The sequence below is a fragment of the Argentina silus genome (genome assembly GCF_951799395.1).
Source record: "Argentina silus genome assembly, chromosome: Y".
NCBI classification, from domain to species: Eukaryota; Metazoa; Chordata; class Actinopteri; order Argentiniformes; family Argentinidae; genus Argentina; species Argentina silus.
The window spans coordinates 35,632,483-35,654,214 of NC_139654.1; positions in this window are offsets into that span (position 1 = coordinate 35,632,483).

Sequence of the window (21,732 nt, forward strand, 5' to 3'; positions counted from 1 at the left end):
CAACATTTCGATCCCATGACTTAACTGTGTGTACCCAGGGGTCCCCTTTAGCTCTCCTCCCAGCACCCAACCACACATGAATGTCTTCCAGTCTAACCTTGGTTGTACATACACATACACCCTACATTGTGTTCTTTAATATATGCAATTGTAGTTATACACAATGATTAACAACTGCAAGTATAGTTATACAAAATGATTTGCCTTCCACACATTTGCATGCACCTGAGCAGACAAGATGTTTCTGTACACTTCAGAATACATTCTGCTACTGTCGTCAGCAGTTACAATCATCAATTAAGACAAATTAGTCTAAGTTCTAGTGGCAGCTATACATGCCCAAACCTAACACCCCCTGCACCATGTTTCACAGATGAGTTGGCATGCTGTAAATCTTGGGCAGATCCTATTTTCTCCAAACTTTCCTCTTGCAATCACTCTGGTACATGATAATACTAGTCTTATCTGTCCACAATACCTTTTTCCAGACCTCTGCAGGCTTTTTAGGTGCTTTTTAGCAAACTGTAACTTGACCATCCTTTTTGAGGATAATTAGTGGTTTGCACCTTGCAGTGAAGCATCTGGTGACATATTCTGCAGATGGTATTCTCTGACACATTTACCTACCTCCTGAAGATTGTTCCTGATCTGTGGGACAGTTGTTTTGGGGTTTTTCTTAATTATGGTGAGCATTCTTCGGTCATCCACTGTTGATTTAGGCAAACCTAAGGTTTTGTTTATGTTTCTGATAGTTTCTGATTTTACAGCCTAACAATGGTTTCCTTGACTTTCATTGACACCTCTTTGTAAGTAGGGGCATAGGGGGACTATGCATAAAAAATTTTGTAATTTCTGAATGGTGAAACCAAAATGTACACAAATACCATCAAATAACCTCTATAAGATTTTGACTGTTTGGAGACATGCTAATCGGGCCAACCATTTGGAACTGGTTTTCACAACATCCTCTGATGGTGAGTGATCAATTTAAGTGTGGCAAGAACTATCAAACCAATTAACATACAGGTTGGTATGACATGAATATGTAAATGCATGTATACTGCTCCAAACTGGGTGATAGATCAAAGGGGAATACACTACAAGAGCTGAGGGGAAACTCAGTTCTTGGTTCAGACCATACAGCTGGACCCAGAGTATGGACTTGCTCTGCTGCCTGATATACAAGTAAAATATTCCTTAAACACAGAAGTTGTCACTATCCTTTTATTTTCTTACACCTCATTGTAATGGTTTGATTTCAAATCCAAATTTGTGGAGTGTAGAGCCAAAAGAGAAAAAATGCTTTACTGTCCCACTACTTTCAAGATTCAAGATTCAAGATGGTTTTATTGTCATATGCACAACAATTACAGAGCAATCGCTGGCAATGAAATTCTTAAGTCTTGGGCTCCTCCAACAGTGCAATAAGAAGTGTAAATAATAAAAATAAAAGAAACAACAACAATAACAATAATTACCTAAATACAAAACTAAATAAATGTAAATGTAAAATGTAAAAAGTGAAATGTAAACAGACGTTTTTATCCAGATGTCGACTGGTATAAAGTGGCATTTTATAAAGTGGCATGTTATAAAGTGGCATAGTTAAAGTGTCATTGTGGTGAGCTAAGTAGCTCAGGAGTTCAACAGTCTTATTGCCTGTGGGATGAAACTGTCCCTGAGTCTGGTGGTGTGAGACCGGATGCTGCGGTAGCGTCTGCCAGACGGGAGCAGCTGAAACAGTTTGTTGCTGGGGTGATGAGGGTCTTTAATAATCCGGTTAGTCTTCTTCCTGCAGCGCTGAGTGTAGAGGTCCTCCATGGATGGCAGCTCCATCCTGGTAATGTGCTGGGCAGCTTTCACCACCCTCTGTAATGTCTTACGGTTGAGGGCGGAGCAACTGCCGTACCAGGCGGTGATGCAGCCAGTCAGGATTATGTAGGGCACTGTAGATTGCTTGCTGTTTGGCCCCAGTAATACGGCCCCATTTGGTAAGACACCATTTTAGATTCAAACTCACTTGATTCATATTCTAGAAGTGCTGCCAAGTTGACATGATTGAAGCATATTTCTTTAATGTCTATTAAATGTGTCCTATGCAGCTCAGTTAAGGCACTTTGAGCTGTATGGCCCCAATAAAGAGCCAGCAACATTTGCTAAGACATTGCTTTAGACTTGAACTCACCTGATCTGCATTCTAGAAATGGTGCCAAGTAGAGTGGTACCAGAGATTAATTGAAATGATTGAAAAATATTCCTGTACAGTCCATTATATGTGTTCTATGCAGTTCAGATAGGGCACTGTGAGCTGTTTGGCCCCAGTAATTAATTCACCATTTGGTAAGACACCGCTTTAGACTCAAACTCACTTGATCCATATTTTAGATGTGCTGCCAAGTAGACTGGTACCAGAGATTAGTTGAAATGATTTCTGTGCAGTCCAGTTTATACAAATATAATAGGCATGTGTAAAATTACATGTAATTGCACCAATATGTAAATTGGAAAGATCGGAGTTGTATATACTTTCTGCACGATAATTTGTCCTTATTTCAGCAAAAATAAAATAAAATATTGTGTTATAGTATAGTAGATTGATAATAGTGGTTGTATTTGATATAAACCACAAAATAATCACAGCATTTTCAGTTGGAGGGCAATGTTCGCAGAGCCTATTGTGATGCTTAATGATAACAACCTATATAGGACAGCAGAAGATGACTCTGACATCAGCCCACAGTTGCTGACAAATTCGCTCACCTTCCCCCACTACATTGTAATTCGCTGCCCATCACCGGCATTTGAAAAGAGAGTTTACTCTGTCTGTATAAATTACTGAGCCCTCATCATCCTGATCACTTATCGCAACAGAGATGTTCGTCATGATTCTGTGATCTGTCTAATGTTAGCCTACGTATGTTGCCATGTTACGATGCAGTTGTCATCGAGAACATAAGTATTTACAAGTCCCTCTATTTTAGCTCACTCCTTAATATACCAATAGCAACTAGATATCACACTGGTTAGGCTACTCACACTTCCAAGCTGGGTAGCCTAAAAATAATTTGAAATGCATAAATGAACACAACCATTTTATTATTTCCATGATGTAAAATGGAATTGATAACAGTTCTCTAAAATATGCAACAGTAAAATGTTTGCATGTCAAAACGGAATTCGTGAAATTAAGAACTTTACTGTTCTAGGGGAGGAGTCGGCCTGGATTGTACTCAGTATTAATATTTTATCTCTAAAAGACTAGATAAATTGTAGCTAGATAAATTGTCATGCTTTTGTTTGTTAATGGGAAATTATTTGAGCTTGTTGTAAGCTAGACTGGTTTTGCTGGTTTGCAGTTCTTGTCATGTCTCATTAAGAGTAGAAAACAAATATCAATAGAAACGCATACTCTCTCTTCCTCTTCTTGTGTGTGGGTGTGTTTGTGTCAACAAAAAAATCTTGACTTTAATATGGTACATTGTGGATGCGCCTGTACGTTATTTTTTTCTATTTACGTTGTGTTGTAACAGGAGCTGCAGCAAAATGTATAGTCGACAGATCATGAATGTCACACATATCAAGAACTGTCCAAGGCTACAGCAATGATATGACTCCTACATGAAAGTTATTAATTTGTTGCCAATTATGATACATGATATGACGGATAGGGGCGAATAGGGTGCGAATGTCCGAATTTTCAGCAAGAGCAGCTTTCGCTTGTCCACTCAATGTTAAAACCCTGAGAATATACTCCCTCGCTGTCCCTCATTCTAGCCCCACCTGCCTGCTCCCATTGTCCCTTTACGCCCTTGTCAGATTTATTCTCGTCATTGCACATGGCATGTAAACTTTTTTTGATTTATTAATGAAAGCTCTAATTTCAATCATGTGAAATATGTTCAAAGTGAACTTGTGGTGCCAGAGCGGAAAATTAATACCACCAACAGCGCTGTGAGCTCGCTGTGTCCATATACTGTTGAAATGCGCAAAATCAACTGAGAAACATTATATCGCTATGAGTTAATTCAAATGCAATTTCGTGGACACACTGCCACATATATTCCATGTCTGACATCTGTCACACCCTCCACTTCCACCCAGTCTGTGCCAGTGCCTCCCTCTCTCCTGTCTGTCTGTCTTCCTATCATCATCTCAACCTGCCCGATCTACACACCTACTGTCCATCAACTCATCACCATGCTGTATTTAAACCCCAGCTTCCCATCCACTCATCGCCAGATCGTTGTTTAGTGTTCTTACATGTTAGTCTTATAGATACTTAGTCTTTGTGTTTGTACTCTGTTTCTTTATGCTGCAGAAACCCTACCCGGTTATCCACCTGTCTGTCTGTGAGCCTGCATGCCCGCACTATCCGCCTGCCCCGCATGCCCTACCTACCTGCCTGCCCCGTTTGCCATTCCCCCCTGCTTGTCCTGTTCCCTGCTTGTCCCTCATTAAATACCTTATTATTGTATTTTACATTTGTGTCCTGACTCTGTGTCCGCACGTGGGCTCATTTGATCTGACCGTAACAACATCATTTTATTAAGTGTCCATGAAGACATGATTTGTTCTAAACTAAGGTTTATCCAAGGACATCATTGCGAATTTCTCCGACCAGACAATAATTTGTCCTTTTCCAAATTGAAAGAACAACTCATAAACTACTCTTCACGTAATTCATCCAGGTTGCCATTATTGTTAATTCAGAATGAAAAAAAGGAATTACAATAAAACTAATTCAATTAAAATCAGCTCACAAATTGGGCAAGTGGAGACGCAGATATGAGCTACTGTTTCACAACAAGCCCATCCATTAGATTTGCTCAACGATGTCCCCTGGTGGTTGTATTGCCGAGGTGAAACACCTAACATATAATGTTTGGAGAAGGTTAGTTTACTGCCCCGGCGATATTGTTGCACAAGCATGAACCTTTTAAACTCTGATCTACTGTACAAACTGAGCTTTGTCCACCTATTCCGGTGTCCGTTTCTATACCAGTGGTATCGGTCAAGAGGTAAAGATGCGTCCATGGAAGCCATTATGAGGCTGAACTATCAGACACATCAATCAGAAACATAGCCAAAACCTTAGACCAAAATCAACAGTTTGTAACATCATTCAAAAAAGAAAGAAAGCACTGGTGAGCTCAGCAATTGCAAACAGGCTGGGAGACTCCACGACAGTGGATGATGGAAGAATGCTAACCATAATTGAGAAAAAAAAAAAAAACAACTGTCCCACAGATCAGGAACACTCTTCAGGAGGTAGGCGTGTGTCAGAGACTACCATCCGCAGAATACGTCACCAACCAAACTACAGAGGCTTCACTGCAAGGTGTATGGTACATTTCTATAGCAAATAAAGAGAGAACATTCCACATAGGACAGGACAAAGAAGCCAAAAGTGAGTTATGAAAACCAATTATAAATGTTCCATAAGAAAACAGGTTGATGTAGAAAGGGAGTAAAACCAGATGTTGATTTATGAAGGGAATGATGTGAAGAGGTTCTTAGAAGTTGCATGAAAGGATGAGAGCCTAGAGGAAGCAGATAACCAGAGCATGAAAAACAGGAATAGTAATAAGGAGTACAGGGGGTGATGTAATCTAAACCAATTATAAACATTCCATATAAGACAGGACAAAGAGGCTAAAAGTGAGTTATGAATGTTCCATAAGAAAACAGGATAAGGGATAGAGGGAGTGATGATTTATGGAGACACTGATAACAGTGCGGTTGGTAGGTGAAAGGAGGTTCATCGGTACCAAGCACTAGAACCACAGTACTAATTACGACGAGATCACCACCAATATTGTAGCAACCCGAGAACTATCTTTAGAAATGGGAGGGGAAACCAGCCCGTGACGAGGTATAGGAACCGGGTGAATGATATTGGTGGCGAACAGCCAGGAAGTGTAAATGATTTGCATATGAGGGATGGAACCTAAATTTGAATTGTATAAACATGGTCTACGGAGAGACAAACGAGAGATGCTTCGCGAACCACCTCTGCTTTTGTTACTCGTAATAAAAGTCTCTGAATAAACCATCAGCTCTAGTCTTTGACATTTTATTTCAAAGTATTTTAACTTAGAATTCCACCACATATTCTTGGCGTCACGAACAGGATTGGAAAGAGGCCTGGGCCGGTGGACTATCGTCGAGGACAGACTAGACGAACTGCACAAATAGTGGCCACAAAATAAGGTAAGCAGTATTCCTGCTTTATTTTAGAAAATTTGTGTAGTTCGCTCTGGGTCTCCGACTCGACGGTAGGACACTAGCACAAGTCTTACCAATTAAAGGAAACAAATTTAGGATTTGAACTAGAGCTGTTGGGGATTTCAGAAAATGTGCATGCACTAACTGTATATAAGTTAAGTTAAAGCCCTAGGTAGATACTGCCATAATTGATCAAGTGGGGCTGAACGGACAGGAAGTGCATCAACAGGAAGCTGATTATATAAACCGAAGTTCAGCGAATAAACTCTATATTGTGTTGAGGAAGTGAATCAATATAGTGCTGAATTGCTGGGCAGAAGTGTGTAATATTACATATAATATATGTTGTGTAATTATATGTTTGCACTGTGTTACGTTTGCGCAAGTGGATGAGCAGGTAGATAGTAGTGTTTACAATCGCTGTGTTGTTGTGCTGTGTTGTAAAAATGTAATATAGTTGTGTTATGTGTGGAAGACGGCTGAATAGGGAGACAGAAACCTAGGATAAGTAATGGGGACAAATGTCGAATTTAACAGAAAGACTGCAGACATTACATGCGTAAGAACAAAGGGTACAATTTATGACAAGTGTCTGTCTCCCAGAGTACAAAATAACAAGAATATAGAATCAGGAGTATAAGGTATTGGCAGGAAGCCATCGTTTTCTCTGAGAGGAAACATTTGATACATGTGTTAAAACATTAATCAAAATAAGAACACCAGATAGAAGAGACAACCGTTGGGTAATTGGGATAAAAGCTGTAAGAGACACAGTGGAAATTGACTTTAGGAGACAAAGATAAAATAGATAAATAAGATAGCATAGACCATCTGAAGGGAGAGAAGGTGCTGCGCACCATCTTGGACCATCACTCAAGTGTGACGGCATCAACCTTAAAGGGGAGGGGGTAACACATTTTTTTTTAATAATATACCCAGTGTGCTGAGCTGTTTCTGCAGTCTAGGATTTAAACCAGTTAGTTTTAGGTGTAAAACTATAGATCCATGCAATGGCCATAAACAATTATTTTTTTTGACATTTTTATTGTGGAGTATATGTTACAGTCCCTCCTCCTAACTGACCCTCTGGCACCACCTTGAGGCCCCGCGATCATCACTGGAGCGTCCAGCTCCCAGTCGACAGCGCACCTGTTCCCTATCCCCAATCAGCACACCTGCGACCCATTCCCAATCACCTACCTATAAGAACCCTGCCCGGTCTTCACTCCAGTGCCAGATCGTACTGTGACTTACGGTAAACCTTTCCACGGGACCCACAGATGCTTCTAGCCCTCCTGAGTATCCTAGCTATTCCTTGTGTCTTGTCTTTCCCTTGTTACTCACCTCGTTCTCCTGTGCCCCTCCAGAACCCTCATCTATCCATTCCACAGACCTCGCCCCTACCTGTCCCTCGACCCCCAACCACTCTCTACAACTGGACCTCCCGCTAACGACCCCTGGACCGGACCCCGACGACCCCCTTGGATTATCCTTCTCTCCTCTACCCCTCTCCCTATTTGTTATTATTAAATAGCTTTCGGGCTATACACCACTACCCTCTCTGTGTGCCGTCATTTGGTTCTTCAGACGTTCCTACGCAACAGAACGATCTGGCCAAATGTCGGAACCTGATGGCTTTAGAGACTCAGGCTGGGAGGAGGCAGGGGCCGGTGTCACCAATCATCCCCTGCTCGCCATCGTCCAACAACACGGCGCCCTCCTGAACCGGGTCACGGACCAGCTCGACGGTGCTTTCCGGCTCATGCACAAGCGCCTCACCCAACTCGAGCTCAACGCCTCGAGCCAACCCCAACTCTCAGCACCGGTGCCGCCGCTTCTTGATGCGAGCCCAGTGCCCTGACCCCCCACGGTTTCCAAGAGCCCCACCTCACGCCGCCTTGCCCCTTCGGAGGTGAGTTCGATCTCTGCCGCAGCTTCCTAGCCCAATGCGAGCTCGCCTTCCACTACCAGCCCAGCAGATTCTGCTCCGGAGGGGACAAGGTGGCCTCCATCGTCTCTCTGCTGACCGGGCGCGCGCTGAAGTGGGCCGTCGCTGCCCTGGGCAGTAACTCCGCCTTGGTGTCCGATTATGAGGGCTTCAAGGCAGAGTTTCGGTTAATTTTCGATCACCCCCAGGAGGGCTCCGACTCAGCTGCCCACCTCCACGTCATCCACCAGGGGACCTGTTCGGTGGCGGATTACACAGTGGAGTTTCGCACCCTCGCTGTGGAGAGCTGCTGGGGGGATAAGGCGCTCCACAGTGCATTCAAGCGGGGCCTCAATGAAGACATCAAGGACTGGCTCCTCAAGAACCGCCCCTCGTCTTACCAGGAGCTGGTTACCCTTGCCTTGGAGATGGACGACTGTCTGCGTGAGAGGCGCTACGAACGCAGGCAGGACAGGACTCCATCTCCAAGGCTGACGACCACCCTCGGCCGGGCACCCCCCAGCTTCCTTCCTGGACCTCCCCTAGCCCCAGCCCCCACGACGCCCCCCATGACCACCTCAGTCCCCAGAGCCGAGGAGGAACCGATGCAGGTGGGCAGGTCCCATCTGTCCGCAGCGGAGCGTGAGCAGCGTTTCTGGGACCAGCGTTGCCTCTACTGCGGGCAGACCGACCACTACATCCCGACCCGTCCTCGTCCCCTGGGGGGAACAAGACATGGCTTACCATAGAGAGGGGTCCTGGTTAGCCACACTACGCTCGTCCCACCCTGGCACCCCTCAAACTTGGCTCATCCCCACACCCCTCGCCTGGAACCAGGAGTCCTATAGCCTCCTGGATTCCGGGGCCGACGACAGCCTCATTGACGCCACACTGGCTAAGGAGGCTGGGATTCCCTCTGGATACCCCTATTCACGCCCAGGCTCTGGACGGCCGACCCCTGGGTACCATTACCCACAGCACTGCGTCTCTAACCCTCACCCTGTCGGGGAACCACCGCGAGACTCTCGGGCTCCTTGTCATCCTCGCGTCCACGGCTCCCCTGGTGTTAGGTAGACCTTGGCTTGAGAGGCACAACCCCCACGTCTGCTGGACCTTTTGGAGGATCCTGGGATGGAGCGTGGGGTGTCATGCTAACTGCCTCCGCTCCGCCCCCTCTCCACCCGGACCTCCCAGACAGGTCGCCCCGTCCCCAGACCTATCCGGCGTGCCTCCCATCTACCACCACCTAGCCGAGGTCTTCAGCAAGGAGCGTGCCTTATCCCTTCCTCCTCACCGGCCCTACGACTGTGCGATTGACCTCGTCCCTGGTGCCGCCCTCCCGTCCGGCCGACTGTATAACCTCTCACTCCCGGAGAAGCAGTCCATGCAGGAGTATATCTCAGAGTCCCTGGCCTCGGGCATCATCCGGCCCTCCTCCTCCCCGGTGGCAACGGGGTTCTTCTTCATGAAGAAGAAGGGAGGAGACCTCCGGCCCTGTATTGACTACCAGTGTCTCAATGAGATCACCATTAAAAATAAGTATCCACTACCCCTCATCAGCTCGACTTTTGAGCCCCTCCATCACGCAGCCGTCTTCACCAAGCTGGACCTCCGGAATGCCTACCATCTTGTGCGCATAAAGGAGGGGGACGAATGGAAGACGGCCTTTAACACCCACCTGGGGCACTTTGAGTATATGGTGATGCCCTTCCGGCTCACTAATAACCCGGCCGTCTTCCAGGCTTTGGTGAACAACGTGCTGCGTGATATGTTGAACATCTTTGTGGTGGTGTACCTGGAGGACATCCTGGTGTTCTCCAGAACAGAGGGGGAGCACCATCAGCACGTCCGTCTGGTCCTCCAACGACTCCTGGAGAACAGACTCTTTGTGAAGGCCGAGAAGTGCCAATTCCACGCTGCCTCCGTGGAGTACTTGGGCCACATCGTGGAGAAGGGTCACCTACAGGCGGACAAGAGGAAGATCCAGGCGGTGGTGGAGTGGCCCCAACCCTTGAACCGCCAACAGCTGAGACGTTTTTTGGGCTTCGCGGGGTTCTACAGGCGGTTCATCCTGGGGTTCAGCCAGGTGGCCGCCCCACTAACCGCCCTCACCTCCACGCTCCGCCCGTACTCCTGGACCTCGGAGGCGGAGGCTGCCTTCTCGACCCTGAAGAGTCTGTTCACGGCGGCCCCGGTGCTCATCCACCCCGACCCATCCCGTCAATTCTTTGTGGAGGTGGATGCATCCGACACTGGCCTCGACGCTGTCCTCTCCCAGATGTCCACGGAGGACCAGAGGATCCACCCCTGTGCGTACTTCTCCCAATGGCTGACACCAGCGGAGAGAAACTACGACGTGGGCAACCGGGAGCTGCTGGCAGTGTATGCGGCCTTGGTGGAGTGGAGACACTGGCTCGAGGGGGCCCAGCGGCCTTTTGTGGTTTGGGCTAACCACAAGAACCTGACATACATCCGGTCGGCCAAGAGACTCAACTCCCGCCATGCGCGCTGGGCCCTCTTCTTCACCCGGTTCGAGTTCACCATCACCTACAAGCCAGGCTTTAGCAACACCAAGGCCAACGCACTCTCCCGCCTGGCCCCGGAGGAGGTGGCTCTGTCAACCTCTGGCACCATCCTTTCCCTCTCCCGAGTGGTTGGCGTCGTCACCTGGGCCATCGACTCCGTGGTCAGGGCTGCCCAACGCACTCACCCCAGCCCAGGAGGCAGACCCCTCCGGACGTGTCTTCGTTCCCCTATCAGCCCAATCCCGGGTCCTGGAGTGGGGGCACGCCAGTAGATTCGCCTGTCACCCGGGGGTGGGCCGAACGCTCTCTTTTATCCGCCCGCGATTCTGGTGGCCCGCCATGGAGGCGGACACCAGGGAGTATGTCGCCGCCTGCACCATCTGCGCTCGGAGTAAGGCCTCTCACCAGCCCCCCTCCCCATCCCTAGCCGTCCTTGGTCTCACATCGCATTGGACTTCGTCACTGGTCTACCCGCATCCCAGGGAAACACGGTAGTGTTCACCATTGTGGACTGGTTTTCCAAGGCCGTCCACTTCATCGCCCTCCCTAAGCTCCCCTCCTCCACGGAGACTGCCGACCTCCTAGTGCTCCATGTGGTCCGTCTCCACAGCATTCCCTTGGACATAGTCTCTGGGCCCCAGTTCACTTCCCGGGTGTGGCAGGCCTTCTGCAAGGGCAGTGGGGCCAAGGTCAGCCTCACCTCCGGGTACCACCCCGAATCTAACGGCCAGGCTGAACGGGCCAACCAGTGCCTCGACGCCGCTGAGTCTCCTCCAGCCACCCGCCGTAGATTGAGTATGCCCACAATTCCATGGCCAGCAACGCCACAGGTATGTCCCCGTTCGAGCTGATCCCTCCCTGTTGACCGAGTTCTACCGGACCCATCCCGACGCTCCAGGACGGTCCCGTAAGGGGGGGGGGGGGGGGGTACTGTTACGGTCCCTCCTCCTAACCGACCCTCTGACACCACCTTGAGGCCTTGGCGATCATCGCTGGAGCGTCCAGCTCCCAGTCGACAGCACACCCGTTCCCTATCCCCAATCACCTACCTATAAGAACCCTACCGGTCTTCACTCCAGTGCCAGATCGTACTGTGACTTACAGTAAACCTTTCCACGGGACCCGCAGACGCTTCTAGCCCTCCTAGCTATTCCTTGTGTCTTGTCTTACCCTTGTTACTCACCTCGTTCTCCTGTGCCCCTCCAGAACCCTCTTCTTCCCCGGACCCCTCCTCGTCTATCCATTCCACGGACCTCGCCTCTACCTGTCCCTCGACCCCCAACCCCTCTCTACAACTGGACCTCCCGCTAACGACCCCTGGACCGGACCCCGATGACCCCCTTGGATTATCCTTCTCTCCCCTACCCCTCTCCCTATTTCTTATTATTAAATACGCCTTCGAACTATACACCACTACCCTCTCTGTGTGCCGTCATTTGGTTTTTCAGACGTTCCTACGCAACAGTATATGCTGTGTGAAAGTAACTTTTTGACTTCGTGTCTAAGCTCAGATTGATTTATTTCACATTCTAAGGTACCATACATACACACACCCACCCACTCACGCTCACACAAACACACACATTCTTACACTCTCATACACATACACAGTTGTTAGTCTTACCCATTATTACCTCCCAGGGTGTTATACACCAAATGTGAAGAGGATAGCTCTAGCTGTTTCCAAAGCTGCTTCCTAACATACTTGTTCAGTCTTACAGTAATATCCCAGACAATCAATAATACAACATTGCTCTCATGTAATAAATCATATTCTTTTGAAAAAAAAAGAAAAAAGGGGGAAGGCTGTTGTTCTTAGCTGAGGCAAAATGCAGAAAAGAGTGGAAAATAGGAAAGTTTACGATCACCCTAAAAACAATTACTGCAAGAGGACCAATAAATAAAGAGCTCCAGAAATACCAGACGACTAATAGACGGAGTGAGATTCACTCACTGGGTAGAGATACGGTTGGGGCAAGAGTTAATTTAGCAAGAAAGCAAAATAAAGGCAAGGATATTTAAAGAATATGAGAAGGGGATAAGACGGCAAGTAGTATTACCGCGCCCCGCAGAATATTTAAAAAAGGTACGCAAAGCAACACAGCTGAGAGAAGTACGCTCCCTACATTTTTTAGATCAAATAATAAACTGGTTACTAGAGAGTAAGTGGGAAATAGACTTTGAGGAAAAATGAGAACAGAGGAAATAAAACTGTGTGTAATAGACCAAAGAACAGCAAATGAGATTGTTGTCCTGTTGTCAGAAACTGAGTGCCAAATTCAATTGTGGGGTATATTAATTGACGTAAAGACAAAGGAAATTGAGAGTGAGTTGGAGACAGCGGAAGGACATCCACAGCCATCTTCTCCATATGTGTAGGTCCCTCACTTTAATATAAAACCACGGCCCAAATTAACGATAGTTGTTATAAGCAAAGGGATAAAAAGAAGAAGAGCACTGTCAACACCTTGCCCTATCATAGTGGTAACCACAAACACTCAGAGGTGGGTTAGGTAAATGTTCCAAGTTCCAAGAACAGGAACGAAGAGAGCAAAAACTGTGGGGAATAACAAGGTGGATAAACCTAGCCAAAATACAAGAAAGGTTCCCAGAAATACCCTGGATAAGAATACTTAAAGTTGTGTGGAAAGTGAAACAATAAATTATATCATATAATAAAAACCAAAGAGGGTCATACAGAGCTAGAAAGATTAGAGATTGATTGGAGAGGAAGAAAATACAAAGCAACGACCACAGTGGGAAAATGGAGAAAGGGACCACCATGACAACTCCAGTAGACATACTGGCGAGCAAGAACCCCCTTTTGAATAAAGACATAAAAAAGATGTCTGAAAAATGGGAAAAACCAACTAGGAAACTTCTCACTAAATGGCCTAAGGAAGGGACATTTGACATTGCACTGTGTAAGGAAATGGGGACGCTGATAAAAAAACACAAACCTCGAAGTAATTCAAAAAAGAGACAGGAGAAAAGAAAGAGAGAAACAGACATGTTGAAATTGTTCAAGAAAGAAGGAGAAGCAATGTTAAAAGATGCTAAGGAAATAAGAAGGTTGAAGAAGGATACAGAGGGAAGTGAAAAGGAGGAAAAGACAATGCCTCCACCCTACAGTCACGGGGAATTTCCTGTAATAACAGGAATGATCCACCTGGATGGAGAAGTGGAGGTAGGACCAGAAAAAAAGGAGGAAGAGAAGAAACATGAGGCAGAAAGTGAAAAAGGGAAACCCATAGAACTTGACTGCTATGCAGGGATTAAAGAAGCCCTAAAACAGGTAGAGAAAGGCATATGGGAGCCAGAGTCAGAACGAAAAAAGGAAAACAGACTGTTTCAGGAAGCAATAGACAAGGAGATAGAACAAATAAAGGCAGAAAAGGGAAACAGCCACACAGCACACCCAGATATGAGGAAGAGATCGCCTGGTCAACCACCTGTTCAAACGACTCAGAGTTTGATGAAGGGGAACAGTGGGGGCAGGAGAGGTGGACGACCCAGAGGGAGAAAGAAACAGAAGAATTGAGGGAGAGGATACAAACAGGAATTATACAGGAGATAAACCAAACCAGAAGCGAACGTAGTAGCCAGGGTAGTGGAGAGACAGGATATGAGGAAGGAGAAAGACTAACAACACGAATGTTAAGAGATAGGGAAACGTTAAATCAACCAGACAGATTCCAGTGCCCCATCTTGGTAAAAGGATCACAAGGACACTATGTGCCCTGGGGAATGCAAGACGTGCAAGGGATCAGCAGATTACCTGACATACATGAGGGAGCAGGAAAATGGATCAGAATCCTTGAGGAAGAGACAATGGGGAAGCTGCTGGTGGTAGGAGACCTCAAGGCCCTGCTGGCCAAGGTGCTGGGAGTGACAAAGATGGAGTACATCCTCCAGGCCTGTGGACTGGCAAAGGACAATGTCACATACGATGGGATGGGACTTGATCGACACCGACCCTTGATGTGGGCAACTCAGAGAAGAATATCCACAAAAGCTGGATCCTAAGACCCTGAAGGGAGACCCACTGGGAGAAACCGAGAACCCTGCCACATACCTGCACAATCAACTGAAGAAGTGGAAACAAGAAACTGAAGCAGACCCAGAGGGAGACCCACTGATGACAACTCTGTTCAGAACCGCAGTGGTGGAATGATTTGTTCACCCACGTTGGAAAAGTGTCACGAGGACTCCATAAAAGTTCTCAAAAAATTGGCAGTAGGGGGACACAAGGTGTCAAAAACAAAACTGCAGTATTGCTGACCCCAGGGCGAATATCTGGGAAGAACAATAACACATGGGTCAAAAGCAATATCACCAGGACAATTAGAGGGCATAAGCAAAGCACCAAAACCAGTAACTGTGGGCCAAATGATGACATTTCTGGGAATGACACGATTCAGTGGAGATTGGATAGAGGACTATGCGATGAAAACAGCTGGTCAGCAGAACTTAAAAGCCCCTTTGACATGGACAAAAGATGCAACAATAGCATTCGAGACTTCGAAAAAGGAAATGCAACGGGCGCCAGCATTGGCTTGTGCCCGACACATTGGCTTGTGCCCGGTGTCTCTCCAGAGTTTGCGAATTAGTGGTTATTTGCTTGTTTATTTCAAGTATTCTCGCTAAAAACAGTTTAGCGTACATATCGTACAGCCGACGAGAACTTTTGGACATCGGTTCCGGCATTCCAGACACCTTTATCGACGCAATACCTGAGATTACCAAAACAGTGGGACCAGCTAACTCCGCTACACCGACCAGAAGCGACCCCAGACCGGCTCGGAAACGTAAACACAGGCGAGGGAGCCAAGGTGGGCTGAGAGCTAGGCTCAAACTAACTCCACATCGACTCTCACTACCTAGCCTTTTCCTCGCCAATGTTCCTCCCTGGCAAACAAGATGGATGAACTGCGGCTGTGGATCACCACACACAAATGGATTATGGACTGCAATATCATGGTTTTCACGGAAACCTGGCTCAACAGCGAGGTACCCGACAACGCTATCGAGCTAGCAGGGCGCTACGTTCTCCAAGCAGTCAGAACAGCGGGTGACTCCGGTAAGACCAGAGGTGGAGGTTTGTGCATCTATGTGAACAAGACGTGGTGCACGGACACTACCATCACCGAGAGTCACTGCTCAGCTAACCTGGAGTTTCTCATGGTTAAGTGTAGACCTTTCTATCTGCCCAGAGAGTTCACGTCCACTGTTATCACGGCAGCCTATATCCCCCTGGATGCTAATGCTAAGATTGCCATGAAAGAACTGCATACTGCCATTAGCAAACAACAGACTCTGCATCCCGAGGCAGCCTTCATTGTCGTGGGTGACTTCAACCACTCCAATTTAAAGACTGTACTGCCCAAATTCCACCAAAATGTCTCATGCCCCACCAGAGGAGACAGGACATTGGACCATGTATATACCAGCATGGCTGATGCTTACAAAGCCGTTCCCCTCCCCCACCTAGGTCAATCTGATCACCTCTCATTGTTCCTACTGCCCAAGTACTCAGCACTCATCAAACGGGTGAAACCTACAGTGAGGACAGTCAAGGTCTGGCCAGAGGGAGCTGACTCAGCGCTCCAGCAGCGTTTTGGAAACACTGACTGGGGTGTGTTTGCCACACAGGCCACCCATGACTCCCACACGGACATTGACTCATATGCCTCCTCTGTTTTGGACGACATCAATTCCAACATCAATAGTGTCACCACAGTCAAACGGATCACCACTTTCCCTAATCAGAAGCCATGGATGAACAGTGAGGTCCGACTCCTGCTGAAGGCACGCGACATTGCCTTCAGATCAGGGGATGCTCGGGCCTATAGCTCATCCAGGGCTAACCTGCAGAGGGGCATCAAAAAGGCCAAGCACAACCACAAGCTGAGGATCGAGGATCACTTCAAGAACAACTCTGACCCCCGACGCATGTGGCAAGGCATCCAGGCCATCACTGACTACAAACCCACTAAGACCTCACCCCTCTCCATCGACGCCTCCTTGCCTGATGAGCTGAACCACTTCTATGGCCGCTTTGACAGGGACAACAAGGAGGTGGCCATCAAGGCTGTGCTCCCTGCAGATCACCAGCCCCTCACTCTATCTCCCACCGACGTGTGTGCGGCACTGAGCAGGACTAATGCACGCAAGGCTGCTGGTCCTGATGGCATCCCCGGACGCGTCCTCAGGGCCTGTGCTGTGCAGCTGACTGAGGTTTGGACTGACATATTCAACCTGTCCCTCGCCCAAGCAGCTGTCCCCGCGTGCTTCAAAACACTCCACTGCAATGAGCCTAAATGACTTCCGCCCAGTTGCACTCACGCCCATCATCATGAAGTGCTTCGAGAGGCTGGTCTTAGCTCAACTCAAGACCTGTTTACCACCCACACTGGACCCCTTCCAATTCGCCTACCGGCAGAACAGGAGTACAGAGGAAGCCATCTCAACAGCACTTCACTCCGCCCTGTGCCACCTCGACAATAGCAACACTTATGTGAGAATGCTGTTCATTGACTTCAGTTCAGCTTTCAACACCATCATCCCCTCCAAACTCAGTCAACTGGGCATCAACTCCTCCCTCTGCAACTGGATTCTGGACTTCCTAACCAACAGGCCGCAGTCTGTTAGGCTACACAACCACACCTCCTCAACCCTCACCCTGAACACCGGCGTTCCACAAGGCTGTGTGCTGAGCCCCCTCCTTTACTCCCTCTTCACCTACGACTGCACACCTGTACATGGCTCAAACACCATTGTTAAGTTTGCAGACGACACAACGGTGATTGGTCTCATCAGCAACAACGATGAGTCGGCCTACAGGGAGGAGGTCCAGCACCTAACAGTGTGGTGCAACGACAACAACCTGGCTCTCAACACCAGGAAGACCAAAGAGCTCATTGTGGACTTCAGGAAGTCAAAAGCTGGCACACACACCCCCATCCTCATCAACGGGACTGAGGTGGAGCGAGTCACCAGCTTCAAGTTTCTGGGTGTCCACATCTCTGAGGATCTCTCCTGGACGCTCAACACCTCTACCCTGATCAAGAAGGCTCACCAGCGTCTCTTCTTCCTGAGGAGACTAAAGAAGGTCCATCTGTCTCCTCAGATCCTGGTGAACTTCTACCGCTGCACCATCGAGAGCATCCTCACCAACTGTGTCACAGTACGGTATGGCAACTGCTCTGCATCTGACCGGAAAGCACTGCAGAGGGTGGTGAAAACTGCCCAACGCATCACCGGTTCCTCACTCCCCTCCATTGAGGCTGTCCAGGGCAAACGATGCTTGCGTAAGGCATGCAGCATCGTCAAGGACATTTCTCACCCCAATCATAGACTGTTCACCCCACTCCCCTCCGGGAGGCGCTACAGGTCTCTCCGCACCCGAACCAGCAGGTTCAGAGGTAGCTTCTTCCCTGCGGCTGTCACCCTACTGGACAACCTACCAACCCCTGCACCCCCCGGACAATTGCACTACTCTTACAGTATTCCTATAAACTGTACATACTGTATCCTCACTTGTACACACTGCTCTTACTCCATACCACTGCTCTTCTGTACATATCTGTCTATACTGTCTATACTGTTCATAATGCACATATCCATATATTTTTCTGTTAATACTACTGTTAATACACTGCACATATCTGTACATACTGTTTATACTGTTCATACGGCATTCCATATTTATTCTGCTATTTACTCGAATGTTACTGTTAATACATATGTACTGCTAGACTGCATTGCCGATACAGCTCATATGCTGCTTACACTGTTCATACTGCATCCTATTTATTCTGCTTATAATGCTACTACTAATTCAGATACTGCTTACACTGCACTACTTATACTATACTGCACTACTATACTGCTCATATACTGCACTACCTGTATATACTGTTCACACTACACTTTTCTGCTTTTTTGCACTTTTGGTTAGACGCTAACTGCATTTCGTTGTCTCTGTACTTGTACTCTGCACAATGACAATAAAGTTGAATCTAATCTAATCTAACAAACCATTCCTGTTATATGTGGCAAATAGAAGAAATGGGTATGCCTCAGCAGTGCTAGCACAGGACACATGCAGTGGTAGGAAAAAACAAGCCCTAGCCGACTATCGCACCAAATTAGACAGTGTGGCTCAAGGGTACCCGCCATGCTTTCAGGGAGTGGCGGCTATGCACTATGCCTATGAGAAGGCCTCGTCAGTCACAATGGGATACCCAATAACAATATACACACATCACAAGACAGTGGAACTGTTAGGGAAGGTTTGTTCTGACGCAGGCTAGGAACCTCTCATATTTGTCGTTATTAACATACCCAGACATCACTATCAAGAGATGTAGCACAGTAAATCCAACTGAACTAATACCGCTGGCAGATGAAGGGGAAGAACATGATTGTATAGCACACTCGCTAAAATTCACCAGGTTAAGACCAGACTTAGAATCAGCACCCTTACTAGACGCAGAAGAGACATATTTTGTAGATGGTTCATGTTATGAAGATCACCTCGGGAATCACGAGTATGGCATAGTTAGACAAATAGGGCAGTCATTCCAAGAAGAAAAGATAGACAGTTGTCAACAACCATGCTCTGCCCAATTGGTAGAACTAAAAGCACTGACAGAAGCCTGTAGATTGGGAAAAGGCAAATCAGTGAATATTTTTACTGACTCAGTATATGCGCATGGAGTCTGTCATCTGTTTGGAGCAGTATTGAAACAGAGATTGTTTTTGAAAACTGATGGATCACCCATACAACATTTTGAACAAATCAAAGAATTAATGTTGACCATGATGAAACCAAAACGATTAGCCATCATTAAATGTCAGGCACATCGGAAAGGCAATAATTACATTATCCAGGGAAACAATGCTGCTGATGAAGCGGCAAAACGAGCATCAAAATGTGCGGTGGCTGTATTGGCCCCAATGGTATTGATAGAACCAATACCGCAGCCACAGGACATCATACGCATGCAACAGAATGCGATGCCATATGAGCAATCCATGTGGCTCCAAAGGGGGGCAAATGCCGACTCTACAGGACTCTGGAGATCTCATGAGGGAACAATAGTAGCACCTACAATGCTACTGGGGATTTTGATCACTGATGTGCATGGTTTTGACCATTGCGCAAGGGGGGAAGTTGTGAGAAAAATAAAACTTCAAGGGTATTGGTCACCCTATCTACAGGCAATGGTAGACAACGCATTAGCAGAATGCACAGTATGTGCACAAAACAATGTAAGAAAGGGAATCACAACACCCTTAGGGCACATACCGGTTCCAGATGGGCCATTCAAACATTTAGTAATGGACTATGTAGACATGATAAAAAAGGTAAATGGGAAAATATACATGCTTGTTGTCATAGCTAGATTCAGCAGATGGGTAGAAGCAACGCCATCAGCAGACTTAGGGGCAGGAACAGTGGTCAAATTCCTAACAAGAGAAGTAATACCCAGATTTGGAATACCTAATGAGATTAGCTCAGATAACTGTGGGTTAGGGTTAGGGTTAGGGACATGCAGCGTTGGGCCTGTAGAGGGAGCTACAGGACCGTGGCCAGGGTTGTGTCGGCGAGGCTTCGTTGCACACCTGTTGCAAATAAAGCCTCGTTGACTAGTGCTTAAGATGTGTGTGCCTCTGCTTTTTCAGTAGGTGGGCTAGGAACGACGGAGGTTTCCGAGACTGACGACTGGAAAGTCGCTAAAACTTCAAGACGGGCTGAAAAGCTAAAACATTGTATGAGTGTGCAAATAAACGGGACCAAATCCCTCACTAAGATACTGCGTCTGCCTCTGTGTGAAAAGAACCTCGTTACAGTGGCGCCCAACGTGGTGCACAGAGAGAAAAGAGGGAAATGGAGACGCTGACGATGGCCATAGCGAGGATGACGCTGATCTTGGAGCAGAACCAGCAGGTCGCGGTAGGAGAGATGACAGCGGCGAGGGCTGAGGACTGTGCCCTCCTCCGGGACCTCGCCGGGGCCATCAAGGCGGGGCCGGCACAAGCCGAGGACCATCTCTCCCTCCCACCGCGGGATCTGCGACGACCAACCCCGGCCCCGCGCCAGGGGGCCGGCGCCCGGGAGGAGCGGAGGGACCGGAAAGGGAAAGGCCGGCGCCCGCCCCGAGGACGAGATGGAAGGGGCGCACCCTTCCGGAGCCAGCCCTGGCCCCACAGGTAGCACCCCGAGCGACAGGAGGGGTGTGTTGGCGATGCGGACGGCCGGGTCATGTGCAGGCCGAGTGCCCGGTGATGGAAGTGGGGCAGGTCGTCCGCATCGGCGACATACCGGGCCCTCCCCACGGACCAGGAGCGGCGTATCGTGTTCCGGTAAGGATACAGCATGATACGCACCAGGCGTTCTTGGATTCAGGCTGCATGCAGTCCATGATCCAGGGGCGCCTGGTTCGACCGGGGGCATTGTTGAAGGCGTCGAGGGTGTTGGTGAAGTGTGTGCATGGGGACATTCACGAATATCCTGTGGTCGCTATCGAAATTCATTATGAGGGAAAAAAACATAGTGTACAGGCGGCAGTTAGCCCACGCCTCACGCATCCCCTTATTCTAGGTGTAGATTGGGAGGGGTTTCCTCAAGCGGTGAAGAGGGCTACCGGGGTGCGTGCACGACAGAGAGGGAGGTGTGAGGCGTGTAATGTGCTCTGTGCGGAGGCGGTGCCTCGCGACACTGCCGGGGAGCCGGAGCCGGCGGGGGGGTCTCACCCCGAGATTTCCCCGCCGAACTATCCGCTGCTAGGCGACTTCCCCCTCGAGCAGTCTCGTGACGAGACCCTAAGATCCGCCTATGACCAAGTGATAGCAATTGATGGTACGTTGGTACGGCCAGACGCAGTGCGCGCCCACCCCAATTTTGGATTATCAGCGACAGGTTATACAGAGTAAGTCGTGACTCACATAGTCAGGAGGAAGTAACCCAGTTGTTGGTTCCCCATAGCCGCCGGGAAATGGTCTTCCAGGCGGCTCATTTCAACACCATGGCGGGCCATTTAGGTTATG